Genomic DNA, 23,477 nt, shown 5'->3' on the forward strand with positions numbered 1-23,477 from the left:
GTTGTCATCAGAAAAAAGAAGTCGACGGCTGGCTTGAGGGAGTTGTCAGGACCCTGTAGGGGAAGAGATGGATTTTATAGGGATTCGATAGTAGTGTTTGAAGGAATCTGGGCTGTGTCAGATCAGTGGATGCATTGTGGGGGTATCATCCGGAATTGTGTACTACAGCAGGCTTCGAGGATGAAGCCTAATTTAAGTGGGGGAGAATTGTAACACCCCAAGTTCAGAAGCAAGAGTTCAAGGGTGTAAAGTGTTATTAGAAGGATGGACTTGACGAGTTGGATCTATGACTCGTCGAGTCGGAGCGTGTGAAGAGCACGTGATAAGTGGCCTGACTCGCTGAGTCGGCGGCTGGACTCGACGAGTCAGTGCTGGAAGAGGAAAACCCTAATCTTAGGGTTTGCACCCTATTTAAAGGACTTAATGTCCTCCCCTCAGCCCCCTTACTACCCTTTGAGATCCAGAAATCCTAAAATCATGAGTGAGAGTCCTTGAAAGAAATTTGGAGCTTAGATAAGTGATTTTGTGAAGAGATCTTGAATACAGAAAACCCACCATGCAACATTATCATCCTGCACATAAAATGCTTCAGAAATCACAGAAATATAATTCTGAATATATTTAGAATTCTGCATGAATACAGAAATCTGACCTTGTTGCTTCTCTGGATCCTTGGATCCACTTGGTCCTGCACCATCCTTGTTCACTTTACGCAAACGACAATCTTTCTTGAAGTGACCCGGTTTGTTACAATTCCAACACACCACTTTAACCTTCTTGTTGGAAGACTTGTCATCCTTTCCTTTAAACTTCCTTTTTCCATTAGACTTCTTTTGATTCTTTGATCCTTCTCCATCCACCATGTTCACCAAAGAGGAACCAACTTGGTTCTTGCCTTTGGGATTGTTATCAAGTTCTTGAGTCCTTAAGGACTCTTCAATCCGTAAATGGCTTCCAAGTTGAGTCAAAGTTAATTCCTCTTTGTTATGTTTCAGATTGTGTTTAAAATCCTTCCAGGAAGGGGGCAGTTTGTCAATAATCACAGCCACAGAAATGGCTTCATCCATTTTCAGATTGTGTTGAGCAAACTGTCCCAGGATCCTTAACATTTCATGGAATTGTTCCATAACGGGCATAGAATCAATCATTTTGTAACCCATAAAGTTACTGACAAGAAACTTCTTACTAGAAGCATCTTCAGCCATGTATTTGGATTCAAGAGAATCCCACAGTTCTTTTGCAGATTCAAAATTTTGATAGATATCAAAAAGAGAGTCAGACATACCATTGAGAATATGACCACGACATATGTAATCATCATTTTCCCACTTTGATCTCCTTCTTGTTGCCTCCAAAGGTTCATCTTCAACAGATTCTGGTAAGACTGGCATGGGTGTACTCAGAACATATACCACTTTCAGAGTGGTAAGGAGAAAGTGCATCTTCTTCTGCCATCTACGAAAATCTTGCCCTTCAAACTTATTCAATTTGTCAAACTTGCTTGTCATATCCTTCACAGAATCGCCACTTGCCATGATCACAGAATACTTCGATTTATGTTAGAAATTTGGGTGTAGAAAGGCTTGGAAATTCTGAGAATTGTGATTATCACTTTCAAATCGAAGTATTTGGTGGTACTCCCAAATCTTCAATTGGATAAGACTCAGAGAGACAAGAACCGAGAATGTTTGATGATATTTTCGTATGTACCAGAAAATGAGACCAAAACCAACTTTAATATCTTTGTCTAAAAACTGTCATATGACAGTTATAAACTGTCATAAAACCATAAAAACTGTCATAAAAACGAATATATGGATAAGGGTCAAACCAATGGTCAATTATCTGAAAAATCAATTTTCAATCCCAGCCAGGGGCTCTGCCCCTTGGACCCCGCCAGGGGCTGCCGCCCCTTGGACCCCGCTCCCAGGGGCACTGCCCCCAGACCCCCGTTCGTTTAGGGGCTTCGCCCCTAAATGACAGTGTACTTTGAAACTTGATCAAACTCAAACAAATGTGTACTCCACACCTTCCTTACTTGTTTAATATTTATCAAGATCATTTTTGGTCAACACAAAGTAATCTCATTACACTTAAATAACATTGATGATCAAAATCACCAACAAACCTCCCCCATTTAAGTATAATCTTGATTAACTTAAAATGAAACATAACAACAACAAAATCGATGCATAAATTAAATGTCGTGACGATTGAATTTCACATTAGTATATTATTCATTCCAAATATCCGAATATTAGGGTGTCACTGCGGATTGAACCCTTTCTATTCATAGTGAATACATGAAGATAATACACACAACAATTTACATTCTCATAAGTTCTAACTTGACACTATATTTTACTAGCTTGTGTCCCATCCTTCAATAAGTATATCAAAGTCAAGTCCCAACTTCTTGAAGCAGCTAAACTTCATACTTATATAGGTAGTTCTTTTGTTCTTGCACCTGCAAATGCAATTTTTCAAAGAACTATTAAGAAATAAAACTTCAACCTTCTTAACTTGCAGTACTGAACACATACCTTGGGATGATGATAAAATGTGTTCCAATCTTCAAATATCAAGCTTTCCACATTGAATTCAGCATCTAATATTACATTAGATGGGAATTGGGTATCTCAATATAAAAGATTTTAAGTGGACTTCAAACCCATCCCTACAGCCGCCTTGTGCACAAGATTTCTTGCTAACCCTTTGGTTAGATGATCGGCCAAATTCAAATGAGTTCTTACAAACTCCACAGATATCACACCAGTCATGATGAGCTCACGAATCATGCTATGTCTAACACCTAAATGTCTAGACTTTCCATTGTATACTTGACTATAAGCCTTAGCCAAAGTTGCAGCACTATCACATCTGATAGAAATGGTAGATATCGGTTTGGGCCATAATGGAATTTCATAAACCAAATTCCTTAGCCACTCAGCTTCTTTACCAGCAGCAGACAATGTAACAAACTTAGATTCCATGGTTGAGTTAGTAATACAAGTCTGTTTCTTGGATGCTCAAGAAATGGCACCTCCTCCAAGAAGAAACACCCAACCACTAGTAGAAGAGTGATCCTCTAAGTTGTTAATCCAGCTGGCATCTGAATAACCTTCCAAAACAGAAGGATATCCACTATAAGTTAAACCATAATTTATGGTCCCTTTCAAATACTTGAATACTCTACTCATAGCTTGCCAATGATGTGAACTAGGATTACTAGTATATCTACTAAGTCTTCCTACAGCATAAGCTATATCAGGTCTAGTACTAATCATGGCATACATTAGACAACCAATAGCCCTTGAGTATTCAAGTTGAGACACTGGAGATCCTTTATTAGGTAGAAGCTTAAGACTAGGATCTATAGGAGTGCTAACAGCAGAACAATTCTCAAAGTTAAACTTTTTCAATATCTTCTCAATATAATGAGATTGAGAAATTAAAATCCCATTTTTTCCTTTTCTAATTCTTATACCAAGAATTACCTCAGCCTCCCCCATGTCTTTCATATCAAAACTAGATGATAAGAATTTCTTAGTTTTATCAACTTCTTCCAAATCAGTACCAAATATCAACATATCATCTACATATAAACAAATCATGACTCCTTTACCAGAAGTATCAAATTTGATATATACACACTTGTCAGCTTGGTTTAATGCAAAACCATTAGACAAGACAACATCATCAAACTTTTGATGCCATTGTTTTGGTGCTTGTTTCAAACCATATAATGATTTCTTCAATTTGCACACCTTATGTTCATTACCAGGCATAACAAATCCTTCAGGTTGTTTTATGTAAATTTCCTCATCTAAGTCACCATTCAAGAATGCAGTTTTCACATCCATTTGGTGAATCACAAGATTATGTATAGCTGCAAGAGCTAACAATAATCTAATAGTGGAAATTCTAGCAACAGGAGCATAAGTATCAAAGAAATCAATGCCTTCTTTCTGCCTAAAGCCTTGGATAACCAATCTGACTTTATACTTATCAATTGTGCCATCCACCTTCATTTTCCTTTTGAGGATCCACTTACTTCCCAATGCCTTGCAACCAGGAGGTAAATCTGACAATACCCAAGTATTGTTATGCATGATAGAATCAATCTCATCCTGAATTGCTTCTTTCTAGAAATGAACATCCCTAGAACCCATAGCTTCAATAAAAGTTTTTGGATCCTCCTCAATATTAAAACAATATTGATGTTCACATATAGTCTCATTCCTTGTTCCTTCAACTAGATAAAGTTGAAAATCAGATCCAAACGACTTAGCTTTTCTAGCTCTAGTACTCTTTCTAAGTTCAGGCACAGAACTTGTACCCCCAGAATCATCTCCAGCTTGAGTTGTGTTTTTGTTGAAAGATTGTTGAATCATGTCCCTTGGTTTAGGTATAGATGTAAATCTTTCTTCATCAAAGATAGCATCTGTTGACTCTATAACAGTGTTAACAGACACAGAGTCATTAGATTCTAAAACATAGAATCTATAAGCTTTGGAATGCTCGACATATCCAATAAAGATACAATCTATACCTCTCTCACCCAATATTTTCCTTTTGGGTTCAGTGAGCCTTACAACTGCTCTGCAACCCCAAACTTTGAGATAACTCAAATTTGGTACCTTTTTACACCAAAGTTCATAAGGAGTATTCTTACTCCTTTTATTTGGAGTTCTGTTCAAGATGTAACATGCAGTTAACATTGCCTCACCCCAAAACCCTTCACTTGATCCAAAATAAGACAACATGGAATTAACCATTTCTTTCAAAGTCCTATTCTTTCTTTCAGCTACACCATTTTGTTGTGGTGTATAAGGAGCTGTGGTTTGATCTATTATTCCAGTTGATTCAAAATAAATTGGATCATAATACTCACCACCTCTAAAATTTTCCAAATGTCTAGCCCATTAAGAGGGAAAAAGGACTAGAATTGGTTTTGACTAAAATAATTAAACAACTATCAAAGGACGATCCAAAGTTCGCTGAGGATTGGTCGCTTGTGAGTAGTTGGAAGTATGGTATTGGATGGACCATATCGACATTATTATGAATAGATAAGATTTTATTAAGAACGAGTTGTTATATGGCAAATATGGAAATGTTTCCATATTGGGAGTTGGATATTGAGAGTCTATGCCTAGATTAGAAAATTTTATGCAAGAAGGATGTTCAAATGAATGTACTTTGAATGTGAGACTTCACGTCTATGGAATTGTCTTGTAACAATTTCCGATAGAGTACTTCATAATTTCATTAGCCAAGTCTTGGTGCCTTTTGTGCTATGATTTTACGAAAGGATCGTTGCATAAAATGTTAGAATCTAGCATATTCTAATAGTAGCAAAGAACCTTATGTTCTTACACTAATGATAAGGATTGGGAATTGTGAAATGAGCATCATTGGAAAAGTTTTCAATTGATCTATTTCACAAAGTAAGGACCATAGGAAACATAGTGTGCATGCTTTATGCATGGGACAACTATTGTTGCAATTTGAGTAATAAGTTGATTTTTTGAAACAGTAAATGATAATAATGAGTAATCAATATGGTGGTTAAATAGAAGTGTTTTATTTACTCTCACAAGTTTGAGGCCATATAGGATTAAGTATTATTGTTATGTTTCAATTTGAATGTTTTGACTTCCAGAATAACTGGGTTATTCGAACCTCCACAGTCGGTCATACGTTGGAAGTAAGTATGAAGGAAGACTGTCATGAATCTGTCTGTAGATTGTCTGAAGTGTTTAGACATGGTACAAGTTTGCTGCAGAGTTCATGAGTGCTTTGATAAGATTAGAGTATTGGATTAAACCCACGCTCACTTGGATCAATTCATGAATTTATCACGAGTGATTAGTGAGACGATCATATTGTATATTCTTGAAACCGAGACGTGTGAGTTGTTATTTGTTGGTCGGTTACACATTGATAATAAGTAAACGTACCAGTAACTTGGTGTTATAAAACTTATTGTTGTGTGTAATTCGATTAGTAAATGCAAGCGAGCATTTGAGTTGAGGTTTATTCATTCTTTTTATTCAATGTGGGATAAAAGCGATATTTGTAGGCCTCTCAATGATTTAGTGATGACAGCTAAGCGCTTGGCCAAGCCGGGACTAAGTTGATGTGTTCAATTGTAGTCTGTTATCAGTCGTCGTAAATTGATAGTTGGGAATCAGTATAGAGAGAATGATTGAAATTCATGTCTTATGTCTATACGATATCTTGAGAATGGAGGAATATATAATCCCTTATCTAAAGGACACGCTATCTGATAAGATCAGAGTTGATAGCGGCTTTTGAAAGCTACGATTGCTGATCAGGTTCTGAAGTCATACGGAAAATAGTTATTAGACTTATCCAAGTGGGAGACTGTTGGATTAGTGTCTAAGTCCATAACTATTTTGGTATGTACTTGACCCGATTATGAGCATGGTCCTTTTGGGTTGCCTTCACCATAGCAATATGTAGGATTATTTAAGGAGAGAAAGGTTTAAATATGATTTATTAATATATTATGTGAATAATATATTAAAGGAGAAATCATATTGTTTAATTAATATTAGTCAAAGAATTAATTAAGAATTAATTTTGTGGCTAAAAGAGATAAATTAAACTTAGGAGACTGAAGTTGTAATTATAAGATAATTATAATTGGGCTATGGATCACCTAATAATATATAGGTTGGACGAATTCTATGGGAAGTCCATTAGAAATCGTCCAAGGGATATGTTTAAGGAGTCCATGGGCTGCTTAGGGCCTAAGAAGTCAGATTAGGGTTTTCTAGTTGTAAACCCTAATAGCCTACATGTATATAAAGGACCCTTAAGCCCCAAAAACGTGGACAACACTTTCCTTAGGGTTTCCAGCCGTTTTTGGTGCCTCCCCTCTCTCCCCTCTTCATCCAAGTTGCTTAGTGGTGTTTGTGACTCCATTAGAGGTGCAACACTTGAGGCACTAAGCTTTTGAAGCCAATCCAAGCAAGGAATTGATTGTTATTGCTATATAACAATCAAAGGTAATTCTCTAAACCCTAATTCACTTTATTATATGTTAGCTCTAGGGTTTATTAGTGTTGGATTCATTGCATGTACAATAGAGAAACCTAGATCCAAGCATTAAGGTTTGTATGAGCACATAGGATTGTTCTTATGCCCAAAACCCATCAGTCTTTGTAGTATAGTTGCCTCATATTATGCTAGTTAGGATTAAAGCCTTGGAAAGTTCTTATTTGCATGTATAATAGAGAAAACATAGATCCAAGGTTTATTGGGTTGCATGTACACCATAGGAGTGTTAGAATGCTCAAAACCCAACAGTTTGGTTGGGTTTGGGTTGAAGCGGGTCCTGCTTTGTGTTGTAGGCCAACATACCTAGGGCAGACCGGATAGACCGAAGGCCCATCGAGCGGTCCGGATAGGCTGAAGGCCCCAAGAGGGCGGTCCAGACGTGCCGAGGCTCGGAGAGTGGACCAGGCCGACTGAAGGCCCGGTGCGGGCAGACCAGTCATATTGTAGACTCAGAGAGTGGACCAAGTGGATTAAAGGCCAGATGTGGGCGGACCAATCACACTGTAGACTCGATATGCATGCCTATTCTATTTTGTGATATGTTATGAGTGTGGTAATATGTGGTTTGTATTTTGGGGGTAACGCACTAAGCTTTCGGGCTTACAGTTGTAGTGTTTTGGTTTCAGGTGCTTCAGGAGATCGTGGCAAGGCGAATGTGTGATCGTACCGCTCCTCATACTTCATGATTTTGTGATTTGGTTTTGGGGATACTTTGATGTTTAAACTCTTTTGAAAACAAGTTGTAATAATTTAATGGCTTTTGAAGGAATTAAAATGTTTTAAATTGGTGCAAATTTTTATGAGTGTTACAAGTTGGCATCAGAGCCTTGGTTTGAGTGAATTGGAGGAACATTCGTGTGAATCCAGTCTCAAATCAAGGAGGGATTTTCAAAATGGTTTTCAAAAGGTTTTCGAAATAAGTAAAGGAGGATGCAGAGGGTACGATCAGCCAGAGCCAGTAAGTAGACCCCAAAATACCATACAAGTTATTTGATTATATGATATTTTAGAACAACATGCTAGTACTAGGCTAGGGATCTTCAGGAATTGCATGATAGAATTTCCTGATTATGTGATGCCTACTAGCCTAGGGTTTCCCTTATATGAGATATTCAGCTTTCCTCTAGGAGTGAGGATTGAGCGCTCGCTGTCTGTGTATATGGTTAGGGTGTTGTGCTGATACTTGAGAAAAATATGGGTAGGTGTGGAAGGTAGTATGGGCCCGTACTACTGAAAGCACATGACCCATGCGCGTATCAAGGAGGTCACAACTCTCTAGGGTGTCGCTTATGAGATAGTTCCCCGGGTGGGTATGTGATGTGTCTAAGGGTCTTGTTGGTGTATTGCAGTATGGCGATTACGAGACGTTTCAGGGCAGGATCTAGTTCGGGATCAGGATCAGGAGGGGGTGATCAGGATGGACCAGTACCACCCGAGGTCATTGGTCAAATGAGTACGGATGATTTGGATGCCAGGATTTATGAGATCCTACATGATGAGGTTGCTGCTATGTTCCGGGCTAAGTTGTCGGAGATGTTTGGGTCGATCAAGACCGCCATGGTTGAGTACTTTGATGAGCGCTATGCAGCTCTTGCGGAGACGGCTGCCGCGGCAGCTACATCGGCTGTAGCAGCGGCAGGGGGAGGAACCGGTCGAGGTTTTCAGTATCGGGACTTCGATAATACGAAGCCCCCTACCTTTGATGGAGTTCAGGATCCTATCATTAGTATGAGATGGTTGTCAGACGTGGAAGGTTGTTTCTTCACGTGTTCATGCCCTGCGGATCAGAGGGTGAGGTGTGCTCTGAACCTTTTGAGGCTTAAAGAGAAAGATTGGTGGAGGTTGACTACATGATCTTATTCTGATCCGCAGCGGGCTGCAGTTACTTGGGATTAGTTCCGGGAGATGTTCAGTACTCGTTATGTTCTGCGGGTTGAGAGAGAGGTTGGCTCAGGAGTTCTTGGAGCTAAAGCAGGATTCAGAGTCGGTGACGGAGATCACCAGGATGTTCACTAAGAGGACGATGTTCTGCCCTGACTTTACTTCGGAGCAGGCTCAGATTTCCCGATATCTGAGTATGCTCAAGAGGGATATCCGACAGTTTGTGTCCTGATACCTTGTTGGAGTTGCAGGAGGCCGCCAGGCGGCGTGAGTTGGAGATTGAGTTGCAGTTACGAGAGCAGAGGTAGGCCCCGGTACAGTCGCAGCCGGCGCCGAAATTGTCCAAAACCGTTGACTCTAGGATTGGAGGTCAAAGCAGCCACACTTGTGAGAAGTGTGGGAAGGGTCATGCCAGATTTTGCAGATTCGGTGGTGCATGTCGTAAGTGCGGGAGAGAGGGGCATTATGCGAGGGATTGCCGTCAGTCGGCCCCGGTTCAGGATATGAGGATTTGTTATCACTGCCATCAGGTTGGACACTTGAGGTATAACTGTCCACAGTTTGTTGCAAGACCGGTGCAGGCTCCAGCACCGGCCAATTTGAGGATTACGGGAGGGGGTCAGGGTGGAGCGGAGCCTCCGAGGGCTCAGGGACGCATTTTCCAGCTTATAGCAGAGGAGGCCAGGGCGGAGCCAGATGCAGTTGCGGGTATGTTTCCATCTTGTTATCTTGTTATTTGTGTGATATTGTAAACCTGTCTGCCTTTCCCAACATGATTCGTAGTATGATTGAGGATCTTAGTAGTTAGGAGTGGTAGTCGGTTAGTGTCCAGGAGGATTGATGATAGAAAGATAAGATATATGATCTCGCTGCTAGGAATAGCGGCTGCGATGTGAGAAGTGTTCAGTTGAGATTCGAACTTCCTTAGAGTTTGGGATGTGCGATGATGGGAGAGTTGTTCTGTGGAGGTTGCTCACTCTGAAGGGAACCAGTTCATGGAGAAGGGGGACTATATCAAGTAGGGTCGATCGAGCCATGCCGGTTTTGTCATCGGTAGTTAGTAGTTGGTGCACTAAGTGGGGAGAATTGGAAAATTCTCAGATGAAACAGCAAGCATCCAAGGTGGGTTAAGTGTTTGGATTCAGCAGTGTCATTAGCCGAGTGTGCGGTATGGTTAGAGCAGGTGATAGACATATGGGTCAGGGAACAAACCATGGTTTCAGGTAAGGTAGTTGATCGACGTAAGGCCTGGGATTAGGCCGGGGTAGAAATTCATAGAATGGATCTGGAGTTCGGAACCCTTAGAGGGCTAGAACAGACTGCATGGGAGAGATTCCCGGGAGGAATGGTTCAAAGTGATGTACGATAATTTTGAGCGGTCCGGATAGACTGAAGGTCGGTGGGCGTACCAGTCAGGACGAAGGCTCAAAGAACAGTCCGGACAGGCTGAAGGCCCAGAAGGGCGGTCCAGACATGCTAAAGGTTCTAAGAGTGGTCCAAATCAGCTGAAGGCCTGGTAAGGTGGTCCAGTCATGCTGAAGACTCTATATGTGTTAGTAGACCTATATGCGGAGAATGAGTGAGTATGTCGCCGTGAAATAGCAATCAATAAGGTCTGGCCCCAAGTATTGATCATAATGATGGGGTTAGCTAAAGGCCATGTATGGGCTTCGTTAGCTGTGTGATCAGATTCGAAGTATATGGGAGTTAGGGAGTAGCAGTTGCTCTGCATGGGTGGTGTAAAGTTGAGTTTTAGCACCATGGCACTTATTGATGTGGTAAAGTTCGTTGAGTAGACTTCCTTGAAAAATGGAAGGGAAGGGTATGTGGCTCCGGGAAGGAGTGTTGGTCATCTGAAGGAAAGCAGTAGTGTAAATGGATGATCGAAAGTTTTTCAGTTATTGGTAGTGAGCATTGAGATTGTACCAGTTGTATGGAAGCACACCCGGGTTGGGTGTTCGTTGAGGTTATGAAATGATTAGCGTTGATGTCAAATCAGAGGAGTTCGGAAAGTGATGCAAGGGTAGATCCTTGGGATCCAAGTATGGTTGTGGTCATGAGTTATGTATGTGGTGATGTCCCATCCTAGGGATGTCTGGACCCATCGTAGGCGTACCTCGTTTTCCAACCCAAGGCTGTTGGGCCAGGTACGATGTGTTTATGCATTATGGATGGGTGTTCATGGAAGTTGCGCGGAAGCTGTAGGAGGTATTATCATATCAGCGCAGTAAGGGATTTGATTCAGGGAGGAAACAGGATGAGTTTCCATCAGTGCAATTTGATAGAAGTAGCGCCAGTTGGACAAAGGATAGCGGGTTAATACTGGGTCAGGACCCGGTGATTTATAATGGTATCCAGTTTTCGCAGGCGGCGAATGAATGCATAAGACGAAAGTATGGTAGTATCATCAGGTAGTACTGATGGGTTTTGAGCATTCTAACACTTCCTAAGTGTACATGCAACCCTAATAACCTTGGATCTATGTTTGTCTAATTATCATGCAAAGTTGAATTCCAAGGTTATATTCCTATCTAGCATACATGGGGAACAATTTTAACTTGAATCATAGATAGAATAACTTACCTTGTTGTTGCTTGTGTTCCTTGAAACCTTGTGAGCCTAGCACCCCAAGTGTGATGCCTCAAATGCTTCACACAACACCAAATGCTCTTGGAAAGACTCTTGAGATAACACACACTTCTCAAAATCGGCCAAGCCCTCTAGTTTCTTAGTGTAGCCAATTTTGGTGGAGAATATGATTCTTATATAGTGTTGACACATCTAGGGTTACACCATGTAAACCCTAATGTGTCATGACTCTTCATTTCCATGACCCATGGGTTTGTAACTCCCATGGAGCATCCATGGAGCATCCTATGGTTAGAACCCAACTTGATGATCCATGGAGCCTCTTAGCCCACTATACAAGATATGGATGATTTACATAATCAACCCATATATTTAATTAGTTATCCTTTGATCACTTAATTAATTCCAAATTAATTCTTTGATCAACTAATCAAATAATATTATTAATATATTAGAACTTATAATATATTAATAATCTCCAAGTGTTATTTCTCTCATTTAGTCTATCCAATTGCATGGTGCCATGCAACCCAAATGGACCATGCCGGGTCGGGTCAAGTACAAGCCCGAAATAGTTATGGACTTAGACACCTTATCCAACAGTCTCCCACTTGGATAAGTCTAATAACTATATCTCTAGTACTTCATGAACCGACCGGCAATCGTAGCTCTTTCAAGGTCTCTCGGAACTGAGAAGATGATGGTACGCCATTTAAGATAAGTAATCATATAATCCTCCGTTCTAGATATCAGTCGGACAAATACATGGAACATTGTCTTGCTTATTGTCCAGCTTTTGTTTCCCGATTTCCGATTTGTTTGACATAGAACTTAATTGAACACATCAACTTAGTTCTGACCGGGCCCGGTACATGGGTCAAAACAAAATCATCGAGGGGCCCAGATATCAGCTTCTAATCCAAGAAGGAACAGATAAACTTCGACTCATATGTTTGTTCTACCACTCATTGAATTACACACAAAAGTACGTTTTATAACATCGAGTTACCAATGCGGTTTCGTACAGTCAATGCATAACCAACTTGTAAGTAACAAATCATATCTCTAGGTTTGAAGACTTATATGATATTACAGTCTCACGATCACTCGAGATAGAATTCCATGAAGTGATTCCAGTGAGCGTGGGTTGAGTCCAATGCTCAGAACTTATGAGCACTCATGATTGTTGTAGCCTTGTCCAATACCTCTACAACCAAACATGACAGTCTTGATTCATATCTACTTCCAACATATGACCGACTGTGGAGGTTTGAATAATATGTTATACCAAACAAAATTATACTGGAAGTCAAAACATGCAAAAGAAATATAGTAAACGATCGACAAGAGATAGCAACACTTTACTCATAAATAAAACATCTTTTATTCATCATCTAATGTCAATTACACTTTACAAATTTCTGGGTTATCTAACTACTAAATCTAATATCATCCTTCAGCCCTATGCTCCGAGCATGCTGAAGATGCTTAACCCGAGTCAGTGCCTTTGTGAGGGGATCTGCCGGATTCTCATCTGATGATACCCTCTTTGCCACGAGGTGTCCTTCTTCGATCCGATGTCTAATGAAGTGGTATTTTCTGTCGATGTGCCTGGATCTCCCGTGATCCCTTGGTTCCTTGGCTAAGGCAACAGCACTTTCACTATCACAGAAAATTTCCATTGGCTCTTTAATAGCTGGTACAACTCCAAGGTCTCCAATGAAGTTCTTCAGCCATATCGCCTCCTTTGCTGCCTCGCTAGCTGCAATATACTCTGATTCACAAGTAGAATCTGCGACTGTCTCTTGCTTGGAACTCTTCCAAGAAATTGCTCCTCCGTTTAGGGTAAAGACCCAGCCCGACTGAGAGCAGAAATTATCCCTATCAGTCTGGAAGCTAGCATCACTATACCCTACAACTCTCAAGTCATCACTCCCACCGAGGGTAAGAACCCAGTCCTTAGTCCTCCGCAGGTACTTGAGGATATTCTTTACCGCAGTCCAGTGTGCCTTGCCAGGGTTCGCCTGATACCTGCTAACCATGCTCAAGGAAAAAGCTACATCGGGTCGAGTACACGTCATAGCATACATGATCGATCCTACAGCCGAAGCGTAAGGTGTTCGACTCATTTCTGCTATCTCAGCCTCAGTGCTAGGGCTTTGTGTCTTACTCAATCTGGTGTTACTCTGGATGGGTAACTCTCCTTTCTTGGAATCCTGCATGCTGAATCTCTTCAGCACCTTATCCAAGTAGGTACTCTGACTAAGTCAAATTAGTCTTTTACTCCGATCTCTCAAGATCCTTATCCCTAAAATATAGGCAGCTTCACCAAGGTCCTTCATAGCGAAACACTTCCCAAGCCAGGACTTTACTTCCTGCAGGGTTGGAATGTCGTTTCCCATGAGTAGTATGTCATCCACATACAATACCAAAAAGCTAACTATACTCCCACTAGCCTTGACATACACATAAGATTCATCTTCACTCCTAGAAAAGCCAAATTCCTTGACCTTTTCATCAAAGCAAAGATTCCATCTGCGAGGTGCTTGCTTCAATCCATAAATGGATTTCTCAAGCTTACACACTCTATTAGGGTACTCGTTGCTGACAAAACCCTCTGGCTGACTCATGTAAACATCTTCAGCCAACTTTCCATTAAGGAAAGCGGTTTTGACATCCATCTGCCATATTTCATAGTCATGAAATGCAGCTATGGCTAACAGAACCCGAATAGACTTAATCTTGGCTACCGGAGAAAAGGTCTCATCATAATCCACTCCAGGAATTTGAGAGAAGCCCTTTGCAACCAGTCTAGCCTTATAAGTGTGTACTTTACCATCCATGTCGGTCTTCTTCTTGAAGACCCATTTGCACCCTACTGTCTTACGACCTGGTACATTTTCAACCAAGTTCCAAACTTGATTGTCATACATGGATTGTATCTCGCTATCCATAGCCTCTTTCCATTTAGCAGACTCGGGGCCTGCCATGGCTTCCTCGTAGCTGTTAGGGTCATCTTGACTTACTAGTGTCCCATCACTAATAAGTGTCTCACCTTCTGCAGTAATATGAAATCCATAGTAATGCTCAGGTGCACTCCTAACTCTCGTGGAACGTCTCAGAGGTACAGATTTGTCAATTGGCTCAACAGGAGTTTCCTCCTCAAGTTGAGGGCTAGAGTTTGAAGTTCCTTCACCGCTTGATTCTTGAATTTCTTCAAGATCAATTTGCCTCCCACTGTCTCCTTGGCTTATAAACTCTCTTTCTCGAAAGACTCCTCTTCTTGCTACAAAGACCACATTGTCACTAGGTCTGTAGAAGAGGTAACCAAAGGATCGCTGTGGGTAACCGATGAAAATACACCTCTCGCTTCGAGGTTCGAGCTTATCATGAGTCTCGCGTCTCACGAAAGCCTCGCAACCCCAAATCTTGATGTGGTCTAGTTTAGGTACTTTACCAGTCCACATCTCGTGAGGAGTTTTGACAACTTTCTTTGTAGGGACTAGATTAAGAATATGGGCGGCAGTCTCTAAGGCATACCCCCAGAATGAGATTGGTAGCGTAGCTCGACTCATCATGGAATGAACCATATCTAACAAGGTTCGATTACGCCTCTCAGCCACACCATTCAACTGTGGTGTCCTGGGAGGTGTCAATTGTGAGACTATCCCACATTCCCTTAGATAGTCGAGGAACTCTGAACTAAGATACTCACCACCACGATCGGATCGAAGCATCTTAATGTTCCTGCCCAATTGATTCTCGACTTCCTGTTTAAATTCCTTAAACCTCTCGAAAGTCTCTGACTTATGCTTGATCAAGTAGACATATCCATGTCTACTATAATCATCAGTAAAAGTCAAATAATAACGATTAGCATCCCTTGTGGCATGTTTGAATGGTCCACACACATCCGTGTGTATAAGGTCCAACAAACCTTCACCCCTCTCACACGAACCTGTGAAGGGTGACTTTGTCATTTTTCCAAGTAAGCATGATTCGCAACTATCATCTGACTTTAGGTCAAACGACTCCAAGACTCCATCCTTTTGGAGTTGGCCTATGCGCTTCTTGCTTATATGTCCAAGACGACAATGCCATAATGATGCTTTATCCAAGTTATTATTAGTAGAATCAATACACAAAACATTATTTCCTAAGTTATCTACAACAGATACAGCTTCATACACACCATCACAAGGTAATGCTTTAAAATAAAGAACATTATTAAAGAAAGCATCAATAGAACCAACTTCATTATTAAATGAAAAGGTAAACCCTTGTTTGTACAAAGCATGAAAGGAAATAATATTTCTTGCCATTCCTGGCGAGTAACAACATTTATTCAAATCTAAACTAAACCCACTACTTAGCGATAAAGTATAAACTCCAATCTTGGTAACAGGTATAGCTTTCCTATTCCCCATGATTAAGTTTATCCTTCCTTGCTCCACATCCTCACTTCTTTTTAGTCCCTGCAAGTCACAACAAATATGAATACCACACCCGGTATCAAGGACCCAAGAATTAGAATAGGGTGAGTTATTAGAAATGATAGTGTAAATACCTGCATGGTTGGGTTTAACTTTCCCATCCTTCACATCTTGCTGGTATTTTGGGCAGTTCCGCTTCCAATGAGATTTTTCATGGCAATAGAAGCATTCAGCCTCTTTTGGGTCAGAAGAAGGAGTAATGAAACCTTTCTTGGTTCCACTTGAAGAGGAGCCATCAAGGGTCCGAACCTTGGTACCCTTAGAAGAGCTCTTTCTCTTCCTCCCTCGACTTTTCCCGATTGCCAAAACCGGAGTAGAGTTTTGAGTAGGAGTGATAGCAACCGACTTCCCCTTAAGACCTGATTCTGCGGTCTTGAGAAGTCCCTGAAGTTTGCTGAGGGTGACTTCTTCCTTGTTCATGTGATATGTCATGCGGAATTGATCATAGCACGATGGTAAGGAATGCAAAATAATATCTATTGCAAGATCCTCCGGGAAGTTCACATTAAGCTTCAGCAAACGATCCACATACCTTTGCATTTTCTGCATGTGGCTCGTGACGGATTCCCCGTCCTTCATCATGGTTGTTATCATGGAGCAGATGATTTCATACCTCTCTTGTCTTGCACTTTGATGGTATCTTTCCATCAAATCTTGGTGCATGTCATAAGGGTAGAAATCCTCATAAGACTTTTGGAGTTCCGCTGTCATCGTGGCCATCATGATGCAAGCCACTTTCGTAGCATCCCTTTCATGTGCCCAAAATTCAGCGATCTCCTGAGGAGTTGCAGTGGACTCATCAATCTCCTTAAGCTCCTTGTCAAGGACATATTCTTTGTCCTCGTAGCGGGTAATCATCCTGATGTTTCTGATCCACTCATTGAAGTTGGATCCATCAAAGGTGACTTTCCCACACAAGTTCATAAGGGTAAAGGAGCCATTAGGATTAGAGCCAGAAGCATTGTTGAAAGACATCTGAAGAAAAGAGGACAAGATTAGTTTAGATATAAGAGAGTCCTTAATAAAACACCCAAATGTAATATTAAGGCTAGGATCCAATCACAATATAATATAACTTAGAAGAGGTATGCCGTAATCTAAGCTATATCATATTTGAAAGGTAGGTGAATGACGATTCACCAATTTCCACCACGAAAACCGCAATATTTTAGTATTAGGTTTTTGAATGGTTCTTAGAAATTCCTAGATTCTTTGAGATTCAATGAACTTTTCAAAGGCATGTTTCAATCTCGAGTGTGCCCTCCAAGTTTTGTGACTGGGATACCGAGGATCACAAAACGAGGTGTGAAGTAACCATGCAAATCACTTGGTACCCTTAAAGTTTATCACTCAATCGATGTGCCGGTAAACCACACACGCTCCATCGATACTATAATAAACCCTAAGTCACCCTTTACCTACCTTGTTAAGTCCAAGTTAGTGTGCCGGTTAACCACACACGCTCCACCAACGACTTAATCAAAGTGTAAAGTGTAATTTCATGGAATAGCACCTTATTCACATTTTTCCTAAAGTAACTAAGATTAGGAATTTAATAAAACATTTAGTTACTTTATAATATTCATCATACTTTGAATGAGAATTAATAAGTCCTTGTCTTACCCGTTCGGCTAACGACCCTCCACCGATCAAGCAAGCCGTGGGTGAGAGTGGACACCCATTAAGTCACCATTTTATAGGCAACAACCTTATACCCACCTTATAGACCGGCTTCGTGAATGAGGCGTACTAGCGGTAAGACGACTTTGTTCTTATACATATATATATATATATAATTATTAAATCATAATAATATAAGTATAAGGGTTGAATTTTAACTTTTTAAAATTCTAGGGGTTGGAACTAAAGTTTTAACTTAACTTTACTTGTTCCAAAACTTGAGGGCAAGTTTTGTAAACTTTCAAAACTTTTCATTTCTTGTAACTTATGAGTTTAATAGAGTAATAAAATGAGGACTTTTCATTTTTCCTAACTCTTGTGTTCTTTTAATGGTTTTTAACCCAAGAGACTTTTGGTTTTCCATAACTTGAGGACAAGTTATGGACTCCATTAAAACACATTATGATCATGAATTAATCTACCACATAGGTTACAAATAATTCCTATGATCATCTAAACATCATAAGAACAAGAATATGAATGTGAACACTTTCAAGAATCAAAATCACATTTAATCTTTGTAATTTTGATAACTAGTTGTTGTAAATGAGTTAGAAAAGACATTACATCTTCTAAAACAAGTTTTCAAGTACCAAAACATTTTAGGGTAATGATTCTAATCCATTTCCAGCAACTCAAGTCGAAATTCTGCACTCTGTCGACCCTACTCGCCGAGTGCATAAACCTACTCGCCGAGTAGGTTGAAGATACACATGAACTCGACGAGTCCTCCCCATGGACTCGCCGAGTCCATCAGTCAGACAGCAGAAATTTCGACTTTCTTCAACTTTTAAGCACAAATAACAAACAAACAAGCCTAGGCTCTGATACCACTGATGGGTTTTGAGCATTCTAACACTTCCTAAGTGTACATGCAACCCTAATAACCTTGGATCTATGTTTGTCTAATTATCATGCAAAGTTGAATTCCAAGGTTATATTCCTATCTAGCATACATGGGGAACAATTTTAACTTGAATCATAGATAGAATAACTTACCTTGTTGTTGCTTGTGTTCCTTGAAACCTTGTGAGCCTAGCACCCCAAGTGTGATGCCTCAAATGCTTCACACAACACCAAATGCTCTTGGAAAGACTCTTGAGATAACACACACTTCTCAAAATCGGCCAAGCCCTCTAGTTTCTTAGTGTAGCCAATTTTGGTGGAGAATATGATTCTTATATAGTGTTGACACATCTAGGGTTACACCATGTAAACCCTAATGTGTCATGACTCTTCATTTCCATGACCCATGGGTTTGTAACTCCCATGGAGCATCCATGGAGCATCCTATGGTTAGAACCCAACTTGATGATCCATGGAGCCTCTTAGCCCACTATACAAGATATGGATGATTTACATAATCAACCCATATATTTAATTAGTTATCCTTTGATCACTTAATTAATTCCAAATTAATTCTTTGATCAACTAATCAAATAATATTATTAATATATTAGAACTTATAATATCTTAATAATCTCCAAGTGTTATTTCTCTCATTTAGTCTATCCAATTGCATGGTGCCATGCAACCCAAATGGACCATGCCGGGTCGGGTCAAGTACAAGCCCGAAATAGTTATGGACTTAGACACCTTATCCAACAAGTACTTAGTTGATGAGTGTTGTCATCAGAAAAAAGAAGTCGACGGCTGGCTTGAGGGAGTTGTCAGGACCCTGTAGGGGAAGAGATGGATTTTATAGGGATTCGATAGTAGTGTTTGAAGGAATCTGGGCTGTGTCAGATCAGTGGATGCATTGTGGGGGTATCATCCGGAATTGTGTGCTGCAGCAGGCTTCGAGGATGAAGCCTAATTTAAGTGGGGGAGAATTGTAACACCCCAAGTTCAGAAGCAAGAGTTCAAGGGTGTAAAGTTTTATTAGAAGGATGGACTTGACGAGTTAGATCTATGACTCGTCGAGTCGGAGCGTGTGAAGAGCACGTGATAAGTGGCCTGACTCGCGGAGTCGGCGGCTGGACTCGACGAGTCAGTGCTGGAAGAGGAAAACCCTAATCTTAGGGTTTGCACCCTATTTAAAGGACTTAATGTCCTCCCCTCAGCCCCCTTACTACCCTTTGAGATCCAGAAATCCTAAAATCATGAGTGAGAGTCCTTGAAAGAAATTTGGAGCTTAGAGAAGTGATTTTGTGAAGAGATCTTGAAGATCAAGGAGCTTGGATCAAGGAGATTTGTGGAGATTCGGTTTATTCTTCAGTGGGAGGTCGTATTGGAGGTAATGAATCGTTATCCTTGGCCTTCTCCTTTCTAGATCCATCTTTCATGGAGTTTTAGGGTTTGTTTGGAGATAATATGATGAGATCTTGGTGCATGAGTTAGATCTGGAGCTGAAACTCTAGATCTGAGTTCTATTTGGATCAAATATGCAGAAAGCCCTTCTAATTGCTATGCAAAAGCCATTCCCCATGAGTTAAGTTCCTTTCTAGCTTGGTTTTTGGAATTATGGGACATGAAGCACGTAAAGGTAGAAACTTTATGTTGCTAATGCACTCTAGGGACCTAGATCTATTGCTTGGAGCAAAGGAGTAGATCTCTATTTGTCGATTATGGGAATACCTGTATCAACTCAGTGAGTCTGGGAGATGACTCGGCGATTTGGGCTAGGGCTTTAGACATTGAGTCGCATAGTGAATCGGCAAGTCGCATGGGTGAACTCGGCGAGTCATATGATTATGAGCTTGGAATCGATGAGTGGAAGAATAACTCGGAGAGTCTGATGAAGATTGTTGATATGGGCATATTTAGTTATAAATTGCATGCATTATCTGAATACTTTATGTTGATTTTATCTCATTTAATGAACAAAAGGTGCTTAATTAGCTTAAATATTTCATTTTCAGCAATAAAGACATGCTCGGAAGGAAAAGGAAGCGGAATTGGCGATTGGAAGCTTGGATCTTGGATTTTGAAGAAAGAATGATGTTGTTGGACAGCTTGACCCCTCGTCAGTGTTTTGGCCATATTTCATGAACCGTAACTCCGATTGACGAGATTCAAAATTTTATGAAAACTAGACACAATTTCGGACGACTTTTGTGTTTTGAGAAAATGTTGATTCCAAGAGAACTCGACGAGTTGGGCCTAAACTCGACGAGTTGGTTAGAATGTTCCCGATTCGAAGATGCCTTGCCGTACACGCTGTATATGCGGATTATCAAAAAACCTCGACGATTTTGTGGTGAAAACTCGTCGAGTTGGCCATGTTTTAAGAATTTATATATAAAAACACTTCTCATTCGAACCCTAACTTTTTGTGGAGGCTAGCTGCGATTATTGAAGACCAGAAGGGTTCTTGAAGCTTCAGTTTTCGAGATTGCAACCTAAGAGACAATTTAGAAGAGAATCAAAGACAAATAATCATTCTCCTTTTCTTAATCTTTGTTTTCAACCATGTCTGAATCATTAGATTTTGATTTTAGATTATTACTTGCTGTAGATATGAGCTAAAAGCTTTTTACTTCTGTTTGGATGAGATAATCTTATGAACATGGTTTGATTGAGTGGTTGGATTAATATTAAATTGGTTATTCATCTTGTTAAGCTTGTTAAAGATCCTCGTGTATTGATGATAAATGTTTTCTGTTATTAAGTAAGTTATTGGGTTGCATGAACATCTTATTGATTACTTGATTCATATAGTTTTGTGAATACAAGATTGTATGCCTAGGAATAGTGAACATGAAACTAGGGTTAACTAGAAAATATGTAAATCAATGTGTGAGCATGTGTGATGAACAACTACATATGAGTTGATTGAATTGAACAAATTTGATTAGCTATTATTACAAGTCTTACTTGATATGAATTGAACACTAGGAAACTTGTTAGTTTAATCAACTGGCTACTGTTTGAATTAACTTGTCTACTAAAGGATTGGTAATAGTGAACATGAACCCAATCACATTAGGAATCGGTAACCATTGACATATCGATCCATTGCACTTGCCACGAAATCAACCATAAGAATAAGTGAATCGAATCTGAACAGAAGTCTCTTTTATCATTGAATCTAGTTGTCTGTTCTTGTTTTTCTTAGTTGTTAATTGTCTTTGTTTAAGTGTTAATTGATTGTTTAAGTTTCTAGTCTTGCAAAACTAGATAAACCCCCTACTTTTATTAATTGTTTTATTTAGATAATATTAGTATTAATCTTAGCTGTTGCCGTTCCCTGTGTTCGATACCCTACTTGCTTAAACTAAACTGCTATCGATAGGTACAATGCCTGCGTGTGTTTGTTTTCATTTGAGTTTGTTAGGATTAAAACAAGTTTGTTTTACACACATCAAGTTTTTGGCGCCGTTGCCGGGGAACGGTTCTAAATAGTTAATTTTATTTGCTACTTGTTATCATTCTTTTATTTGTTGATTAATTTTTTTATTTAGTTTAATTTTTATTTTTATTTTTATTTATTATGTATTTTCCGAATCTCGATGCTCTTGATGCTTTTCTTGAGGAAGTAGTACAGGAAATTGAGCAAGAAGATGAGAAGTATGACTCAGATGATGATTTGAAGGAATTTGGAAGATGGTTAGATAACATCTTGCCCAACACAAAAGAGCAATCTGAGTTACAAGAGCTAATTCTACAAGATGAAGAATTTAATCCAGAAAAAGATTTGGAGGAGTTGGAAAGATTGCTAGCAGAGAGGTCAGATGAAGAACACGAACAAGCTGAGTTGTAGGAACCAAGTCGCAGTTTGACCATTATCACGACGTGGCCCCCTATTTTCCCAGATTGTGTTTCGAAGCATGGAGTGACGATTCCAACTTTGGAGAAAGTTCTGAATCACGATCCATTTCTGATTAGTACCCGACCGCTTCCAACCCTTATCAAGATTCTTGGGTTTTATATATTCAAGCTCGTTTAGCCAATTTTAGAAGCAAAGAGCCAAATTTTACAAATTGGTCCATCAAAGAAGATATTCAATGCAACGGATGGATTTGCATTGAGTTTATTGGAAGTTTATTAAGTTGGGAGTCTAGCTCAAGACTCGCACAAAAAGAAGCGCTTGCGGGAGGCAACCCGTCGTTTGAGTTTTGCTTTTCTTTTTCATTTTTCTAACTTCTAGTAATTACGGTAAATTAGGAATTTTAATTTTGATGTTTGTTTTCCTTGTTATTATGTGGTTTTATGTTTTTGATCTTGCAAAAGTTAGGGTGAGAGTTGATCAATTAATTAAAAGCGTGAGAGAAATAAAGTGAGGGGTCGAGTCTAGACGAGAAGACTTGAAGATTTGAGTGATGCCATGAGTCTGATGCTTAGAATGGTTAAAAAGGAGTCTCGTCACTGAAGAGTGTAAAGGAAATCATTTTTCGAGCATTTCCAAGAAGCTTTTCCTCGATATTTTGGAGCTGTCAACCACACGAGACGAATGACACCCAAGGCATGGATGAGCTGTTCCCATGTCTAAATTCAGCTGAAGATGGAGCTTTAAATGAAGAAGATCAACCTCGCAACTACTATCCCAGGGGAGTTTGTTCCAATTCCCTCTTTAGTTTATTGTTCTTTATCATGCATAATATGCAATGGGGACATTGCATAAAATAAGTGTGGGGTATGGGGTTGGTTACATTAGTTAAAATTTTAGTTAAATTTTGAAAATTTTGAAATTTTTGAAATTTTTGCATTAAAATTGCTAGGATTAATTCAACAAAAAATTTGGTAAAAGCAATTAGGATTCAGTGCTAGTATTGTGTTTGATGATTCCTTGAGAACCCAAATGTT

Source organism: Lactuca serriola, chromosome 8 (genome assembly GCF_051521515.1).
Source record: "Lactuca serriola cultivar US96UC23 chromosome 8, Lser_US96UC23_V15, whole genome shotgun sequence".
NCBI lineage: Eukaryota > Viridiplantae > Streptophyta > Magnoliopsida > Asterales > Asteraceae > Lactuca > Lactuca serriola.